The following is an 18,677-nucleotide window of genomic DNA, read 5'->3' on the forward strand; positions in this document are numbered from 1 at the left end:
AAAGCTGCTAAGGAGCACAATGTTGTCTAAGAAGCACAATGCTGTCAGAAGAGCACAATGTATCGAAAGAAGCAAAATGTTCAAAGTCAAGGAGCATGCTGTTTAAGTCAAAGGAGCACAATGTGGCAAAAGAGCAAGATGATCAGAAATTGGATAAATTCGAAGGAATTTACTCCAAGTCCACCCACATGCCACAAGACTCCAAAATTGCCTGAAAGACATTTGATCAGAACGGAAAAATATTTATGAAGGCATGAATATAAAAACTTATCCTAGAAATAAATTCTATCAGATGAATTTATTTCAAAGATTCGTTGGATATTCAAATTGACAATTAAAGTAATATTTTTAGAAACAACTAGAAAATCAAAGTTGTGCTAGAAATAATTACTTTGTCAGGCAAGTTGACAAATCAAATCAAAATTGAAGATCTACTGTCAACAATATCAGGCTATGAAGATTCAAAATTCAAATATCAAATTATCCCACTCTAACGGATATATTTGATTGAGTATAAAAAGCCATGAAGACTTGAAGACAAAGAGCGTGAGAAGAACAGAGAAAAACGAGATAGAATACAAGTGCAAAATTCAAAAGTGCTAGTGCTCAAATATTCAAAGAGACTTAGTCTGAATAGTCTCAAAATCTAGTTGGAGGGAAAAATACAAATCCTTGTATTTGTAAACTGTAGAAAGAGTATAGCTGTGTGCAAAATACTCTAGTGAGTGTAGCTGTGTGCAAAACACTCGTAGTTGCTAAGTGTAGCTGTGTGCAAGACACTTAGTTGGCGTTGAGTATAGCTGTGTGCGAAATACTCGGAGTTGAGTGTAGCTGTGTGCGAGACACTCGGAGTTGGGTGTAGCTGTGTGCAAGACATCCGGAGGAAGTGCCTGTGTAGCACTTGTTCACTATTGTAACTGTGTGTGGAAAATAGTGAATTTCTCCAAGACGTGAAAGGAGAAAAGTGGACTAGGAAGATTACGCCACTTCCGAACCACTATAAATTGCCTCTCTCATTTACATACCGCACTTACTTTATTTGCTATATCTATCTATCTCATCCGACTAACCCGTTTACTATTCACAGTTAATCTTAATCATCCGGGTTTAGTGTGTTCTCACGTATGCATGTAACTCAAACTTCTCAAGCTTAAATAGTGATTTATTCTAAGCAAGTTTGACGTGTTGCATGTAACATTCGTCACACTTTCGACGTGATACGATATTTATTCACAATCTTGAATATTGTCATTATATATTGAGTGAACCATCTCCTCTATATATTCAAGATATCTCTGTCACTTTACATATCATTTGTACCTAACTTACTTATACCTGCACACTTAATTTACCAGTTGGGCATAACTCTTTACTATTATTCCGTTGTGCAGTACAAACTTGCTCTATTTAGAGTTGAAGTTACCAAAGAGTTATTTAATCTGAAAAAGCTTGAAAGTCTATTCACCCCCCCCCCCTCTAGACTTTCACCACCCTATCGGGACCAACAATTGGTATCAGAGCAGTTGTCTATTTGAGTCAATTTTGACTGCTAGACAGATCTCGAAAAATCAAGATGATGAAAAGAGATAATGCTCTTGCCCAAAATTTATTATTTTCCCTAGAGAAATTTGATGATTGGAAAATTCGTATGCAGGTACATTTATCCGCATTACATGATGAAATGTGGGAAGTGGTTACAAGTGGTCCTATTGAGATTTTGCAAGTCAACACTTCATCCGTACAAACAAGTGACACTCCACAATACATTCCAAAACCGAAAGTGGAATGGTCTCGTGAAGATAGAACAAGAAATAACTTGGACAATATTGCCAAGGATATTTTGTTTAAATCTATCGATGACACGATATTTCCAAAAGTTCGAAAGTGTCAATCTGCGAAGGAAGTATGGGAAACGCTCATTCAAATTGGTGAAGGAGACGAACAAGAAAAGGATAATAAACTCACTATAGCATTAAAGAAATTCGAGGATTTCAAAATGCTAACCGACGAGAATATTACCGACATGGAAACAAGATTTGCCAAAATCTTAGGAGAGATTAATGATCTTGAAAAAGATATTAATCAAAAAGAAATCTCACTCAAAATTCTACGTGGTCTACCATCTACATGGGACATGAAGGTCACAGCCATGAGAGATCATAGGGATCTAAAAACCCTATCAACCGATAAGCTCTTTAGTGATCTAAAAGCTTATGAATTTGAGATGAAATCAAGATTAGAGGAAGATCATGAAGAAAAGAACAACACGCTTATAGCCGAGCAACCATCAACCTCAAGGTCAGTACAAAATGTTGAATTATTGCCTAATGATCAATTTGCTCTCTTTGTCAAGAAATTCAGGAAATTCATGAAGAGAAGCAACTACAAGAAAAATCCACAAGGGAAATCATGGAATACAACGAAGAATTCGAAGAAAGAAATTATTGAGGAAGATTCAAATTTGTGTTACAACTGTAGAAAACCGGGACACTTTGCAGCAAGTTGTCCATATCCCAAGGTAAGTAAAAGTCAGTATACAAATGTTACTAACCCTCAACAGGAAGAATTCAAGCCCAAAGATAAAAGATTAAAAGAAAGAAGAAAAGCACTCATCAGTGACCCACTTGAAATAAGTGAGTCAGAAGAATCTTCAAGTGATGAAAGTGACACCTCAAAGGATGACAATGCAATGTTTTGCATGAGCATCTCCAACAATACACCACACGAGGACATGTGTCTTATGGCTAATGGACATGAAGAAAATGAGGTAACATCTAAATCTTATGACTCTGTTAATTCTTCATTTTCTAGAGAGTCCCTCTTTCACTTAATGGAAGAACGTCAAACCGTAATGGACACTCACTCTCAACTCAAAGAGCGCAATAATCATCTGATTCTTGAAAAGGATCAATTAAATGAAAATTTGCAAAATGCTCTGCTTGAAGTGAAAGACTTGAAAGATAAAATTATTTGTCTTCAAGAAGAGTGTAAATCAAGGGAAGTGAGAGAACACAACCTCAGAGAGGTTATAGCAACATTTACGCATTCATCCAAAATAATGGACAAAATGGTAAATATGCAAAAACCCTCAAGTGATAAAACCGGACTTGGTTATGATCCATCGTGTTCTCAAGCCTCCGAGAAATTGACCAATTCTACTACTACTTTAAATAATAAAGTCCAAGTAGTAAAATTTGTAAAAGGTCAAGAAAGCACAATGAGACAAGGAATTGGTTACCAAACTAATGCCAAAAATGTTACTGCTAGGCCGAAGCCTCAAAGACAATTTAATTCGCCAATGCAGTCAAATAAAATGCAAAAGTTTGTTCCAACATGGAAACATACCAATGAGTCGAGTGCACAAAGTCCTCATAGGAGAATGGGAAGAACTCCGAGGATTGGGGCAGGAAGATTCTATCCCTCTAAACAAGATTGGTTTGGAAATATTAAACCATGGACTAAGTCCAGATTTAATGTCTTTCATAGGCTCAAACAATCTTCTTCCCAAGTGCCAAGAAATCGAGTCAATTTTCAAAAACCGGCACAAAAAATGTTTTCAAAAATTAAATATGATTATAATGTGTTTAATGGTTACCAATCACCTAAACTTAGATCAGTGAGTACAAGGTGGATTTGGGTACCAAAAATGACTAACACCCAAGGACCCAAGTCAAGTTGGGTACCTAAAAATGTTTAATTCATTTGCAGGAAGTTTGGTACTTCGATAGTGGATGTTCTAGACACATGACTGGAAATAAATCAAGTCTTGTGAATCTTAAAAATATCGAAGGACCAAAAGTCGTATTCGGTGGAAATGAACGATACGGCATAACAAAAGGAATCGGTACAATATTTCGAAATGGTTTGAAAATCGAAGATGTATCCTTTGTTGAAGGTCTAAAATTCAACTTGTTGAGTACAAGTCAATTTTGTGACAAAGGATATCTAGTAGAGTTCTTCAAAGAGAAGTGCCAAGTGAAAAATAATTCCACAGGAGAAGTTGTTCTCGAATGAATAAGAAAGAAAAATATGTACGTTGTGGATTGGAACACAACAAAAGAATCAGTGTGTCTACTAGCAAACAACTCACACGCAACAAGTTGGGAATGGCACAAGAAGTTGAATCATCTAAACTTCAAAACTATCAACAAGCTAGCAAGAAACAAATTAGTTGAAGGTCTACCCGACATTGTCTACAAGAAAGATCAAATATGTGATGCTTGCCAAAGAGGAAAGCAAGTCAAGACATCTTTCAAATCCAAAGCTCAAGAATCTACAACAAGACCGCTAAGTCTACTACACATGGATCTATTTGGTCCAGTAGACCCAGCAAGTCTAAGTGGTAAGAAATATACACTAGTTGTTGTTGATGACTTTTCCAGGTACACATGGACAATATTTCTCAAAAAGAAAAATGAAGTGGAGCAAAAGTTGCCAGAGCTACTGAAGCTACTACAAAATGAGAAAGACTTGAAAATTGCAAAAATTCGAACGGATCGTGGAACTGAGTTCGTGAATCAAGTGATTGAAGCCTACTGCAATTCCCAAGGAATTCTACATCAACTATCTGCCGCACGTACACCTCAACAAAACGGTATAGCCGAAAGAAGAAATAGAACGCTAAAGGAAGCCGCACGAGTGATGATTACGTCAGCCGAGCTACCTAAAAGATATTGGGCTGAAGCAATCAACACCGCTTGCTACACACAAAATCGGAGCTTGATACATAAGTCTTACAATAAGACTCCGTACGAATTATGGAAAGGGAGAAAACCTAAACTCAACTATTTCCATACTTTTGGTATCAAATGTTTTATTCTTAATAATGGTAAAACATATCTAAAGACTTTTGATGAGCGTGGAGATGAAGGAATATTTTTGGGATATTCATCTACCAGTAAAGCATTTAGAGTATTGAACAAGAAATCAATGGTGGTAGAAGAATCAATTCATGTCACATTTGATGAAGCTCATATGAAGGAAACCCAAAGCAACAAAAATGATCAGGAGATTTGTCAAGTTGAAAAATCATTTAATGATGCTGACATATCTTTTAAAGATCAAATTGTACAGGGTATGGAGCAATTGGACATTGATTGCAATAGTGAAGAACACGTGGAAGCCAATGAAGATGCACACGTGGAAAATCAAAACTCTCAAGTCAATACACAAATTGGAGATCAATCTGATGAGCAAAATGTGTCTACCTCCAATTTACCTACTGAACAGGGAAACGTGGAAAGCTCACATAATCTACAACCTGACTTGAGATGGCTCAAAAATCACCCTCCAGAGCTAGTGATTGGAGATCCACGAGAAGGAGTAAAAACAAGGTCCTCAAGTATAAATTCTTTATTCTCTTGTTTTCTTTCTCAGGTGGAGCCCATAAGCATTGAAGAAGCACTAAGTGATCCAGATTGGATCAATGCAATGCAAGAAGAGCTTGAACAGTTTAAGAGAAATGACGTATGGGAATTAGTTCCAAGACTTGAAAATTACAATGTAATTGGAACAAAATGGGTCTTTCGGAATAAAGCTAATGAGGATGGAATCGTCATTCGAAATAAAGCACGTTTAGTGGCAAAAGGATATTCACAAGAAGAAGGCATAGATTTCGATGAAACATTTGCACCCGTTGCAAGACTAGAAGCCATCAGAATATTTCTAGCTTATGCCGCATACAAGAATTTCACTGTCTATCAAATGGACGTGAAAAGTACATTTTTAAACGGATTACTTGAAGAGGAAGTCTACGTTGAGCAACCTCCCGGTTTCGAGGTAAAAGGTGATATTAATAAGGTCTACAGATTAAAGAAGGCGTTATATGGGTTAAAACAAGCACCGAGAGCTTGGTATGACACCTTATCAACGTTCCTAATTAACTATGGTTTCACAAAAGGCCTTGTTGATAAAACCTTATTTAGAATTCAAGAAAATGATTACATTTTATTAGTACAAATTTATGTTGATGATATTATCTTTGGAAGTACTAATAAAATTCTTTGTGAGAAATTTTCTAAGCTCATGCAGAATAAGTTTGAGATGAGCATGATGGGAGAATTGAATTACTTTCTTGGACTACAAGTAAAGCAACTCAGCGAAGGAATATTCATCAATCAGGCCAAGTACACAAAAGATCTGATAAGGAAATTCGGTCAAGATGGAAAGTCCTCAATCAAGATCCCGATGAGCACATCTTTACGATTAGATAAAGATGATGAAGGCAAGGATGTTGACGAAACAAAATATCGAGGAATGATTGGATCATTACTATACCTCACTGCAAGTCGACCAGATATATCTTACTCAGTGGGAGTATGTGCTAGGTTCCAGTCAAAGCCAAAAGAGAGTCATCTTCTTGCTACCAAGAAAATCATCCGATACTTAAAAGGAACAGTCAATGTGGGATTATGGTATCCCAAAGAAGGTAACTTTACTCTAACTGGTTTCTCAGATGCAGATTTTGCAGGATGTAAAATCGATCGCAAAAGTACCTCAGGAACGTGCCAGTTCTTAGGGGGAAGGTTGGTTTCATGGTTCAGCAAAAAACAAAACTCCATAGCTACAAGTACAGCCGAAGCTGAATATATAGCTGCTGGAAGTTGTTGTGCGCAAATTCTTTGGATGAAACAACAGCTGAAAGATTATGGCGTGAATTGTGAAAATGTCAATATATTGTGTGACAATACAAGTGCTATTGCCATAACACATAATCCCGTGTTGCATTCAAGAACAAAACACATTGATGTGAGACATCATTTTATCCGGGATCATGTTGAAAAGAAGGAATTATCAATCGACTATATCCCGACCGAGAATCAATTAGCTGATATTCTCACAAAGCCTCTGTGTGAATCAAGATTTTCGAAATTGAGACACGAAATGGGCATGATTGAATTGAGCTAAGTTTCTAAACTCTATTCTATTTATAAGCTCAATTTTCCATCTGATATTTCGATACTTTATCTGATTTAAATTTTCGTGCCTATGTGTCACACATGCAAAAAATTGTCACATCTTTTTAATGTCCACCTATATCTATTAAATTGTGTTAAAGCACATAGTGCTTATATATCCTTCTAACCGTATATCTATATACATTTGTACAAGTAGAAATCATCTAGATATGCCAAATCTTACCATTTAAGAGTGATAAGATGGTGTGATGATAGAATGTCTTAAATGAGAACACCTTTTTATGGTAGTTGTGCACAATAAATAGTCTAGAAAGAATAGATTTCTCTCTCTTCCATAAAAACGTGTAGATACATACATATTATTTTCGAACAGATTTAGTGCTCTTTGAATTTTATTTCAGGTAAAATCAGTCCGAGTATCTAAATTTTTGGCGCCACATCAGCAGACAAATTGGATGGAGAATATATAACCTAAACTAACTATCAGTTAGGTCAAAGGTTGGAAGCTATTGTAATATCAAAAATACCCCTCACTTATTAAAAGTCAACATTTAATTGTGAGGATATTTGTGTAAAGACACCTCCTTTCTACCCAATCAGTTGGAGAAGCCACCATTACACTCAAATTTTCAAAAGCTTTTCATCTTCCATAGCCGAAATACAAACCTCTTCTTCCAAAAACTCTCAATCCCTCAAATCTCCTAAAAATATCAATCGCATCATGGCCACCATTGGAGATACAAGCTCACAACCGAATGAAGGACACACCACACAACTCAACCTTGCAAAGCTAGCAGTGGGAATCAAGGCCGGAGGAAGTTTTGACCCTCAAGGATTCCTCAAAGAAGCCGAGAACTCTCCTCTTGCACAAAGAATCATCAATGCACTTCAACAAAGCAATCTAATGAGGTTATGTTCTTACTCATATTCTGGATTTTATGATGAAGATGTAGCAGAGTTTTATATGAATGCCAAGGTTGTTGGATGGACCATTGAGTCCACCGTGAATGGAACTCTCATCACCATTGATGAACACGTGTTACACACAACCTTTGGACTGCCCATATCTAGTCCAGAACAACCACTGTTGGACTTAGATGTTCACCTATATGATCATACGGAAATTTGGACAGAAATTCGGAATGAGAATGCCTCTCTCGAACCAAATCTTTCCGGTCAAAAATCTGAGTTGAAGTTGGAGTATGGAATGCTTGTTAAAATTCTCTACAAATGTGTGTTGTGCAAATTAAATAGCATGGAAGATATTTCACCCGTAAGAATTGGTTATGTACATGCTATCATGAATGTTATTAGGGGTGATTGGAGTAAGCTTGTCTTGAGCCGAATTGCACACTTTGTGAAAGGTGCAAAAATAAGGAATGGGAAGTTCAACCGTATATTAGGGTTCGGTTTGCTCATTGGTGAGATTATCAAAGGAAAAGGGTTGACTATGAGGTCAAAGAAGCCTTTTGGGAGTAATAGAATCTTGTTTAAAGATCATGAAGTGATTAGTGATCTAAATTCCAAAAGAAAGAGGAAGCCGAGAGGTATCCCAGCGAGAAAAAGACCAGTTGCAGAAATTCTTGGTCTACCCTCTCAATCCCATGAAAACCCTACATCAAGCCAAAATCCAAACACAAGCCATAACCCTACCTCAAGCCTTAACCCTACCACAAGCCAAAATCCTACCACATGTCTTAACCCAAATGCAAGCCAAAGTCTCTTAAATCCTTTTTCCCAAATTGCTGAATTGGAAACAATGTTGAATGAGGAGATTCATCAAGTTGAAGGATTAGACTGTGTATTAGTGAATGAATACCGTAGAGTCCTAAGTTGGAGAAAATGGAGACTTGGTCCTTATGATGAGTTGATGAATAAGGGACCAAGTATGCATGAAGAAGAATTGTTTTCACTAAATTGGATTGGCAATTTTGATGTTTGCCATGCAACCTTGTTGTCTACGGTAAATGGAGCATTTGTGAACAAATTGAAAGCCAAATTGGCCGAAGGTACTGTTGACTGCACTGTTCAAGGTGATTTGCCTATTGAAGAAAATTTCTTAGTTGATATGGCCGAATTTGTGACAAGGGATGTTGAAGAAAATGTCACGTATGGTGTACACTTAATGGATAGTGGCTTATGTGATGTGAGTGTGTTAAATCTCACTGAAATAAGTCAAGACCAAAATGCCATGCAAGCTAGTCAACATACGGAGGAAATTCAATCTATTAATGCAGAAAGTGCACATGGTGACACTCACGTGTTACTTACTCCGGAAAGGGAAGGAAATATAGTGGAAAATCAAGCTCAATCTCACATGCTTGAAGCCGATTTTGCTCAAGAAAGAGCAAGGTGTTTTCCCTCATCCCGAGAAGAGCAAGTACTTGATGGCACACCTACAAATGAGAAATTAGAAAATCTGGAGAAAGTTGTCTTAAGCCTTGTTGACCGAATGGAGAACATGTTTCAAGGGATCTACACTCATGTGGATCAAGTTGTCAATATTCAAGGTGGAAAATTCGAAGCATCTTTTGATGAAAATCGGAGAAGTCAACAACATTTGATTGATACCCACCAAGCACTTGAAAGACAAGTTGGAAGTTTGAATCACAATGTCAAAGGGCAACTCAATGAGTTCTATATCCAACTTTCACAAATCCTCAAGAATTCTGGAAAGGCAAATGAAGCAATTGCCGTGAACCAAAGCCAAAGTATTCTTAATGTTGTTCATCAACATGAAAAGCAGATTAGTGATGTCCACATGGATCTCATCTCAGTTAACACCAAAGTGGGCTGTCTTCGGGGTTCTTATGAGAATATTTCCGAATCCATCTCATCTCTTCGTGAATCGGTTCATACACTTCTTGATTACGCCAAAAAGGGGGAAGAGAGATTCAGTCATTTGGAGAGCATGATTGAGATGATGATGACTGCCATGGCTAGCAGAAATGTTGGCACAAGCAGTAGTAGAGGTGGAGGAGGCAGATCTGCTGGAAGAAATGCACCAAGAAAAGGAGGATTGGAGTATTGGTTCGGTGGTGGTGAAGCTGGCAGTCCAGGAGGATCAAGCAGTGCAAATACCACTAACCGTTCTTTTCGTGATATTGTGTGTGCAGGGGGAAACATTGAGCAAATAAATTGGTACAACCGTGCAGCTCTTTATTTGGAATCCACACCGAGAGATGGTAGAGTTGAAATGCCAAAGTTAGTGACTTTGAATGATCTACCAAAAGGAATGAAGAAAAGTGGTCCTAGTGATCAAAACATGTGGGTTTCAAGTGAAAATTTCAGAAGAATTCAAAGCTATGCTAGAGCCTTGATGATTATGGTTCTAAGGGACTACATCAAAGTCAATGATGCCGAGCTACAAGATGGAAAAAGTCTAGAAGAGTGCATCATATGGTATGAGGAAGGTATACTGCCCGGGAGCAACATCACTGAAGCTTTCAACTACTATTCAGTTGGGCGGGTATGCAACAACTTTGCCATTAGTGACAATTTCATTGATGTTCAGAACCATATTAACAATGTGCTCAAGGAAAAGAGAAACAAAGTGATTAGATGATTTGTATGATTGGTACAATTTTTGTGGTCCACGGGTACATGAACCCATGAAACAATTTGAAATGATTTGAATTATCTGTTTATGATGCTATTAAGTTGTTTCTTAATTTTTTATTTGTCTTGAAAGGATATATTTTTAGCTTAGAATGTATCAAATCGCATAAATTGGAAAAATGCAAAAATTCATTATCATTAAAATTCCAAAAATGCGAAATAGGAATATAGTGGCTAAAAATACCTTTCCTAGAGTCAAAATCATTTGTTAAACTCATCTTGGCTATGTCAATGAAAATAAAATCTTTTGAAAAATAATTGTTTTAAAAGACAAGCCAAATGACTGAGTATAGGTTTTGGCGTCATCAAAAAAGGAGAAAATTGATAGGAATATTTTTGTAAGTTTTGATGAGCCAAATGTATCTTTAGATCCCCTTTGTTCTTAAGTCTCTAGTACAAGCATCATAAATCAGAATATTGAAATCAGAAGGAATCTACCATAGGAAGAACAAAATTAATTTGAGAAATTAATTTTGGTCCTACGAGTATTCATCCGTGAAAGAAGCATAAAGCAATGGCGTTGCAAAGAATGACCAATTGAGCCTAATGGCGAAATGGTAGAGGTCCTTACTCTAAATGATCACACCTGAGATCGATTCCCCCCAAGGACCTATATTTTTAAGGCAGATTTTTGAAGGAGCTCGATGTGTGCTCAAAAGAGCATAATGTGTGCTAAAGGAGCACGATGTGTTCAAAAGAGCACAATGTGTCCGAAGGAGCACGATGTGTTCAAAAGAGCACAATGTGTCCGAAGGAGCACGATGCTCACCAAAGGAGCACAATGTGACCAATTCTGCTAAGAAGCACAAAGCTGCTAAGGAGCACAATGTTGTCTAAGAAGCACAATGCTGTCAGAAGAGCACAATATATCGAAAGAAGCAAAATGTTCAAAGTCAAGGAGCACGATGTTCAAGTCAAAGGAGCACAATGTGGCAAAAGAGCAAGATGATCAGAAATTGGATAAATTCGAAGGAATTTACTCCAAGTCCACCCACATGCCACAAGACTCCAAAATTGCCTGAAAGACATTTGATCAGAACGGAAAAATATTTATGAAGGCATGAATATAAAAACTTATCCTAGAAATAAATTCTATCAGATGAATTTATTTCAAAGATTCGTTGGATATTCAAATTGACAATTAAAGTAATATTTTTAGAAACAACTAGAAAATCAAAGTTGTGCTAGAAATAATTACTTTGTCAGGCAAGTTGACAAATCAAATCAAAATTGAAGATCTACTGTCAACAATATCAGGCTATGAAGATTCAAAATTCAAATATCAAATTATCCCACTCTAACGGATATATTTGATTGAGTATAAAAAGCCATGAAGACTTGAAGACAAAGAGCGTGAGAAGAACAGAGAAAAACGAGATAGAATACAAGTGCAAAATTCAAAAGTGCTAGTGCTCAAATATTCAAAGAGACTTAGTCTTAATAGTCTCAAAATCTAGTTGGAGAGAGAAATACAAATCCTTGTATTTGTAAACTGTAGAAAGAGTATAGCTGTGTGCAAAATACTCTAGTGAGTGTAGCTGTGTGCAAAACACTCGTAGTTGCTAAGTGTAGCTGTGTGCAAGACACTTAGTTGGCGTTGAGTATAGCTGTGTGCGAAATACTCGGAGTTGAGTGTAGCTGTGTACGAGACACTCGGAGTAGGGTGTAGCTGTGTGCAAGACATCCGGAGGAAGTGCCTGTGTAGCACTTGTTCACTATTGTAACTGTGTGTGGAAAATAGTGAATTTCTCCTAGACGCGAAAGGAGAAAAGTGGACTAGGAAGATTACGCCACTTCCGAACCACTATAAATTGCCTCTCTCATTTACATACCACACTTACTTTATTTGCTTTATCTATCTATCTCATCCGACTAACCCGTTTACTATTCACAGTTAATCTTAATCATCCGGGTTTAGTGTGTTCTCACGTATGCATGTGACTCAAACTTCTCAAGCTTAAATAGTGATTTATTCTAAGCAAGTTTGACGTGTTGCATGTAACATTCGTCACACTTTCGACGTGATACGATATTTATTCACAATCTTGAATATTGTCATTATATATTGAGTGAACCATCTCCTCTATATATTCAAGATATCTCTGTCACTTTACATATCATTTGTACCTAACTTACTTATACCTGCACACTTAATTTACCAGTTGGGCATAACTCTTTACTATTATTCCGCTGTGCAGTACAAACTAGCTCTATTTAGAGTTGAAGTTACCAAAGAGTTATTTAATCTGAAAAAGCTTGAAAGTCTATTCACCCCCCCCCCCCCCCTCTAGACTTTCACCACCCTATCGGGACCAACACATTGCTCTAGCGATAATTTAAGCAAGTTAGACCATCTAAAAAATAAATAGATTGATTGATTTTGGAGTTTATTGACCGTATATAAATGTATAGGTGTCTAGTTAAGACAGAAAATGGAGGTGCGGGGAATAGAACCCCGTGCCTCTCGCATGCGAAGCGAGCGCTCTACCAAATGAGCTACACCCCCATCAATAATAAAGTAATGGATCACTAATATTAAAAAATGATCCATTTTGAAAGACTATGTTCTCTCTCAATTTCTCTAAGTGGTGTCAAAACACAAATTAGCATGCCATCTGTCTGGTTATTATTTAAACTGGATTATGCTAGTTATATAATTACATTATTGGTCTAATAGGGTTAGCTCGGACAATAAATGTATTTGTCCGACCTGGTCCATACCCAAAAGATTTAAAAACAATAAAGTTTTTTATGTGAAATTTCTTTAGTTATGAATTATTGCATTTATCAATGATCGATTAAAAGATTGATTAGGGTTGGTTAAATTAGACCAAACAATAAAATATTGGCACGACACTTCCAACATTCTCTAAGAAAAATAGTAAATTTTTTCTTCATCTTATGTAATTCAAAATTATTATATTTGTCTATTGAAGTATAGTAATATAAAAGTAACAATAAAGTTGAATAAATTAGAAGACCATTTAAATATATTGATTAGGAAAACACAACCCAATTGAAATGGAGGTGCAAGGAATCGAACCCCGTGCCTCTCACATGCAAAGCGAGCGCTCTACCATATGAGCTACACCCCCATGAAAAATAAATTCAAGGGGAACTAAATATATTCAAAAGCTATAACTTACTATAATTTATAAATTTGTTAAACATCTAAGTATATGGGTGAGGCCAACACTACCCAAATCACATCGTACTTTAAGGGTTACAGGTTGGGAGTGCAGGGAATTAAAACATGTGGCTCAAAAATGCAAGGTGAGCGCTCTACCATATGAGCTACACCTCCGTTAATAATAAGGTGGGGAAAAATTATGTTATTTAAAAAGTGAACGAGCAGTAATAATACTTGAAAATGTATAAATTTTAATTTTTTTTTAATGCTACTAGCGCTATTACATTGTAGTATCTGTTCATATACTTTCTCAACCTATTGAAACACAAAGAGCTAATAATGCCTCCACTAAGATTTGAACTCACAACATTCCAAATGGAAGTCCAACCCGGGTACCATTGGACCACATAGTCCTGGTATAAATTTTAATTTATATTTATAGAGACTTCACATCTTACTTCTTGTGTTGATGAAATGGAAATACAAGAAATTTAACCCATGCACCTCGCATGCAAAGTAAGCACTCTACCATATTAGTTTCACCACCTAATTAATAATAACGTAAGCAAGCGTCAAGCATATTTAAAAGCTTAGGTGTAAATATAAGTAAGAAATTCTTAAAATAAATTAAGCAAGTTGGACCATTGCTCTTGCGATAATTTATGCAAGTTGGACCATTGCTCTAGCGATAATTTAAGCAAGTTGGACCATCTAAAAAATAAATAGATTGATTGATTTTGGAGTGTATTGACCATATATAAATGTATAGGTGTCTGGTTAAGACATTCCTCTCGCATGCGAAGCGAGCGTCTACCAAATGAGCTACACCCCCATCAATAATAAAGTAATAGAGCACTAATATTAAAAATGATCCATTTTGAAAGACTATGTTCTCTCTCAATTTCTCTAAGTGGTGTCAAAACACAAATTAGCATGCCATCTGTCTGGTTATTATTTAAACTGGATTAGGCTAGTTATATAATTACATTATTGGTCTAATAGGGTTAGCTCGGACAATAAATGTATTTGTCCGACCTGGTCCAAACCCAAAAGATTTAAAAACAATAAAGTTTTTTATATTAAATTTCTTTAGTTATGAATTATTGCATTTATCAATGATCGATTAAAAGATTGATTAGGGTTGGTTAAATTAGACCAAACAATAAAATATTGGCACGACACTTCCAACATTCTCTAAGAAAAATAGTAAATTTTTTCTTCATCTTATGTAATTCAAAATTATTATATTTGTCAATTGAAGTATAGTAATATAAAAGTAACAATAAAGTTGAATAAATTAGAAGACCATTTAAATATATTGATTAGGAAAACACTACCCAATTGAAATGGAGGTGCGGGGAATCGAACCACGTGCCTCTCGCATGCAAAGCGAGCGCTCTACCATATGAGCTACACCCCCGTGAAAAATAAATTCAAGGGGAACTAAATATATTCAAAAGCTATAACTTACTATAATTTATAAATTTGTTATCCATCTAAGTATATGGGTGAGGCCAACACTACCCAAATCACATCGTACTTTAAGGGTTACAGGTTGGGAGTGCAGGGAATTAAAACATGTGGCTCAAAAATGCAAGGTGAGCGCTCTACCATATGAGCTACACCTCCGTTAATAATAAGGTGGGGAAAAATTATGTTATTTAAAAAGTGAACGAGCAGTAATAATATTTGAAAATGTATAAATTTTAATTTTTTTGAATGCTACTAGCTCTATTACATTGTAGTATCTGTTCATATACTTTCTCAACCTATTGAAACACAAAGAGCTAATAATGCCTCCACTAAGATTTGAACTCACAACCTTCCAAATGGAAGTCCAACCCGGGTACCATTGGACCACATAGTCCTGGTATAAATTTTCATTTATATTTATAGAGACTTCACATCTTACTTCTTGTGTTGATGAAATGGAAATACAAGAAATTTAACCCATGCACCTCGCATGCAAAGTAAGCACTCTACCATATTAGTTTCACCACCTAATTAATAATAACGTAAGCAAGCGTCAAGCATATTTAAAAGCTCAGGTGTAAATATAAGTTAGAATTTCTTAAAATAAATTATGCAAGTTGGACCATTGCTCTTGCGATAATTTATGCAAGTTGGACCATTGCTCTAGCGATAATTTAAGCAAGTTGGACCATCTAAAAAATAAATAGATTGATTGATTTTGGAGTGTATTGACCATATATAAATCTATAGGTGTCTGGTTAAGACATTCCTCTCGCATGCGAAGCGAGCGTCTACCAAATGAGCTACACCCCCATCAATAATAAAGTAATGGAGCACTAATATTAAAAATGATCCATTTTGAAAGACTATGTTCTCTCTGAATTTCTCTAAGTGGTGTCAAAACACAAATTAGCATGCCATCTGTCTGGTTATTATTTAAACTGGATTAGGCTAGTTATATAATTACATTATTGGTCTAATAGGGTTAGCTCGGACAATAAATGTATTTGTCCGACCTGGTCCATACCCAATAGATTTAAAAACAATAAAGTTTTTTATGTGAAATTTCTTTAGTTATGAATTATTGCATTTATCAATGATCGATTAAAAGATTGATTAGGGTTGGTTAAATTAAACCAAACAATAAAATATTGGCACGACACTTCCAACATTCTCTAAGAAAAATAGTAAATTTTTTCTTCATCTTATGTAATTCAAAATTATTATATTTGTCAATTGAAGTATAGTAATATAAAAGTAACAATAAAGTTGTGAATAAATTAGAAGACCATTTTAATATATTGATTAGGGAAACACTACCCAATTGAAATGGAGGTGCGAGGAATCGAACCCCGTGCCTCTCGCATGCAAAGCGAGCGCTCTACCATATGAGCTACACCCCCGTGAAAAATAAATTCAAGGGGAACTAAATATATTGAAAAGGTATAACTTACTATAATTTATAAATTTGTTATCCATCTAAGTATATGGGTGGGGCCAACACTACCCAAATCACATCGTACTTTAAGGGTTACAGGTTGGGAGTGCAGGGAATTAAAACATGTGGCTCCTATAATGCAAGGTGAGCGCTCTACCATATGAGCTACACCTCCGTTAATAATAAGGTGGGAAAAAATTATGTTATTTAAAAAGTGAACGAGCAGTAATAATATTTGAAAATGTATAAATTTTAATTTATATTTATAGAGACTTCACATCTTACTTCTTATGTTGATGAAATGGAAATACAAGAAATTTAACCCATGCACCTCGCACGCAAAGTAAGCACTCTACCATATTAGTTTCACCACCTAATTAATAATAACGTAAGCAAGCGTCAAGCATATTTAAAAGCTTAGGTGTAAATATAAGTTAGAATTTCATAAAATAAATTAAGCAAGTTGGACCATTGCTCTTGCGATAATTTATGCAAGTTGGACCATTGCTCTAGCGATAATTTAAGCAAGTTGGACCATCTAAAAAATAAATAGATTGATTGATTTTGGAGTGTATTGACCATATATAAATGTATAGGTGTCTGGTTAAGACATTCCTCTCGCATGCGAAGCGAGCGTCTACCAAATGAGCTACACCCCCATCAATAATAAAGTAATGGAGCACTAATATTAAAAATGATCCATTTTGAAAGACTATGTTCTCTCTCAATTTCTCTAAGTGGTGTCAAAACACAAATTAGCATGCCATCTGTCTGGTTATTATTTAAACTGGATTAGGCTAGTTATATAATTACATTATTGGTCTAATAGGGTTAGCTCAGACAATAAATGTATTTGTCCGACCTGGTCCAAACCCAAAAGATTTAAAAACAATAAAGTTTTTTATATTAAATTTCTTTAGTTATGAATTATTGCATTTATCAATGATCAATTAAAAGATTGATTAGGGTTGGTTAAATTAGACCAAACAATAAAATATTGGCACGACACTTCCAACATTCTCTAAGAAAAATAGTAAATTGTTTCTTCATCTTATGTAATTCAAAATTATTATATTTGTCAATTGAAGTATAGTAATATAAAAGTAACAATAAAGTTGAATAAATTAGAAGACCATTTAAATATATTGATTAGGAAAACAATACCCAATTGAAATGGAGGTGCGGGGAATCGAACCCCGTGCCTCTCGCATGCAAAGCGAGCGCTCTACCATATGAGCTACACCCCCGTGAAAAATAAATTCAAGTGGAACTAAATATATTCAAAAGGTATAACTTACTATAATTTATAAATTTGTTATCCATCTAAGTATATGGGTGGGGCCAACACTACCCAAATCACATCGTACTTTAAGGGTTACAGGTTGGGAGTGCAGGGAATTAAAACATGTAGCTCTATAATGCAAGGTGAGCGCTCTACCATATGAGCTACACCTCCGTTAATAATAAGGTGGGGAAAAATTTTGTTATTTAAAAAGTGAACGAGCAGTAATAATATTTGAAAATGTATAAATTTTAATTTATATTTATAGAGACTTCACATCTTACTTCTTGTGTTGATGAAATGGAAATACAAGAAATTTAACCCATGCACCTCGCATGCAAAGTAAGCACTCTAACCATATTAGTTTCACCACCTAATTAATAATAACGTAAGCAAGCGTCAGCATATTTAAAAGCTTAGGTGTAAATATAAGTTAGAATTTCATAAAATAAATTAAGCAAGTTGGACCATTGCTCTTGCGATAATTTATGCAAGTTGGACCATTGCTCTTGCGATAATTTATGCAAGTTGGACCATTGCTCTAGCGATAATTTAAGCAAGTTGGACCATCTAAAAATAAATAGATTGATTGATTTTGGAGTGTATTGACGCATATATAAGTGTATAGTTGTATGGTTAAGACAGAAAATGGAGGTGCGGGGAATTGAACCCCGTACCTCTCGCATGCGAAGCGAGCGCTCTACAAATGAGCTACACCCCATCAATAATAAAGTAATGGAGGCACTAATATTAAAAAATGATCCATTTTGAAAGACTATGTTCTCTCTCAATTTCTCTAGGTGGTGTCAAAACAAAAAT

The 18,677-nt window shown here is 35.7% G+C and overlaps 5 non-coding genes across 5 annotated transcripts; all 5 read right to left on the minus strand.

Moving 5' to 3' along the window:
• Nucleotides 1-12,968: 12,968 nt before the first annotated feature.
• TRNAA-CGC lies at nt 12,969-13,041 on the minus strand. The gene has a single exon. It is a non-coding gene; the product is annotated as a tRNA-Ala (tRNA).
• A 1,971-nt stretch (nt 13,042-15,012) lies between these two features.
• Nucleotides 15,013-15,085, minus strand: TRNAA-UGC. The gene has a single exon. It is a non-coding gene; the product is annotated as a tRNA-Ala (tRNA).
• A 1,383-nt stretch (nt 15,086-16,468) lies between these two features.
• TRNAA-UGC lies at nt 16,469-16,541 on the minus strand. Its single transcript has one exon. It is a non-coding gene; the product is annotated as a tRNA-Ala (tRNA).
• Nucleotides 16,542-17,750: 1,209 nt separating this feature from the next.
• On the minus strand, nt 17,751-17,823 carry TRNAA-UGC. The gene has a single exon. It is a non-coding gene; the product is annotated as a tRNA-Ala (tRNA).
• A 684-nt stretch (nt 17,824-18,507) lies between these two features.
• TRNAA-CGC lies at nt 18,508-18,579 on the minus strand. The gene has a single exon. It is a non-coding gene; the product is annotated as a tRNA-Ala (tRNA).
• Between the last annotated feature and the right edge of the window lie 98 nt (nt 18,580-18,677).

Source organism: Ipomoea nil, unplaced genomic scaffold (genome assembly GCF_001879475.1).
Source record: "Ipomoea nil cultivar Tokyo-kokei standard unplaced genomic scaffold, Asagao_1.1 scaffold1317, whole genome shotgun sequence".
Classification (NCBI taxonomy): domain Eukaryota; kingdom Viridiplantae; phylum Streptophyta; class Magnoliopsida; order Solanales; family Convolvulaceae; genus Ipomoea; species Ipomoea nil.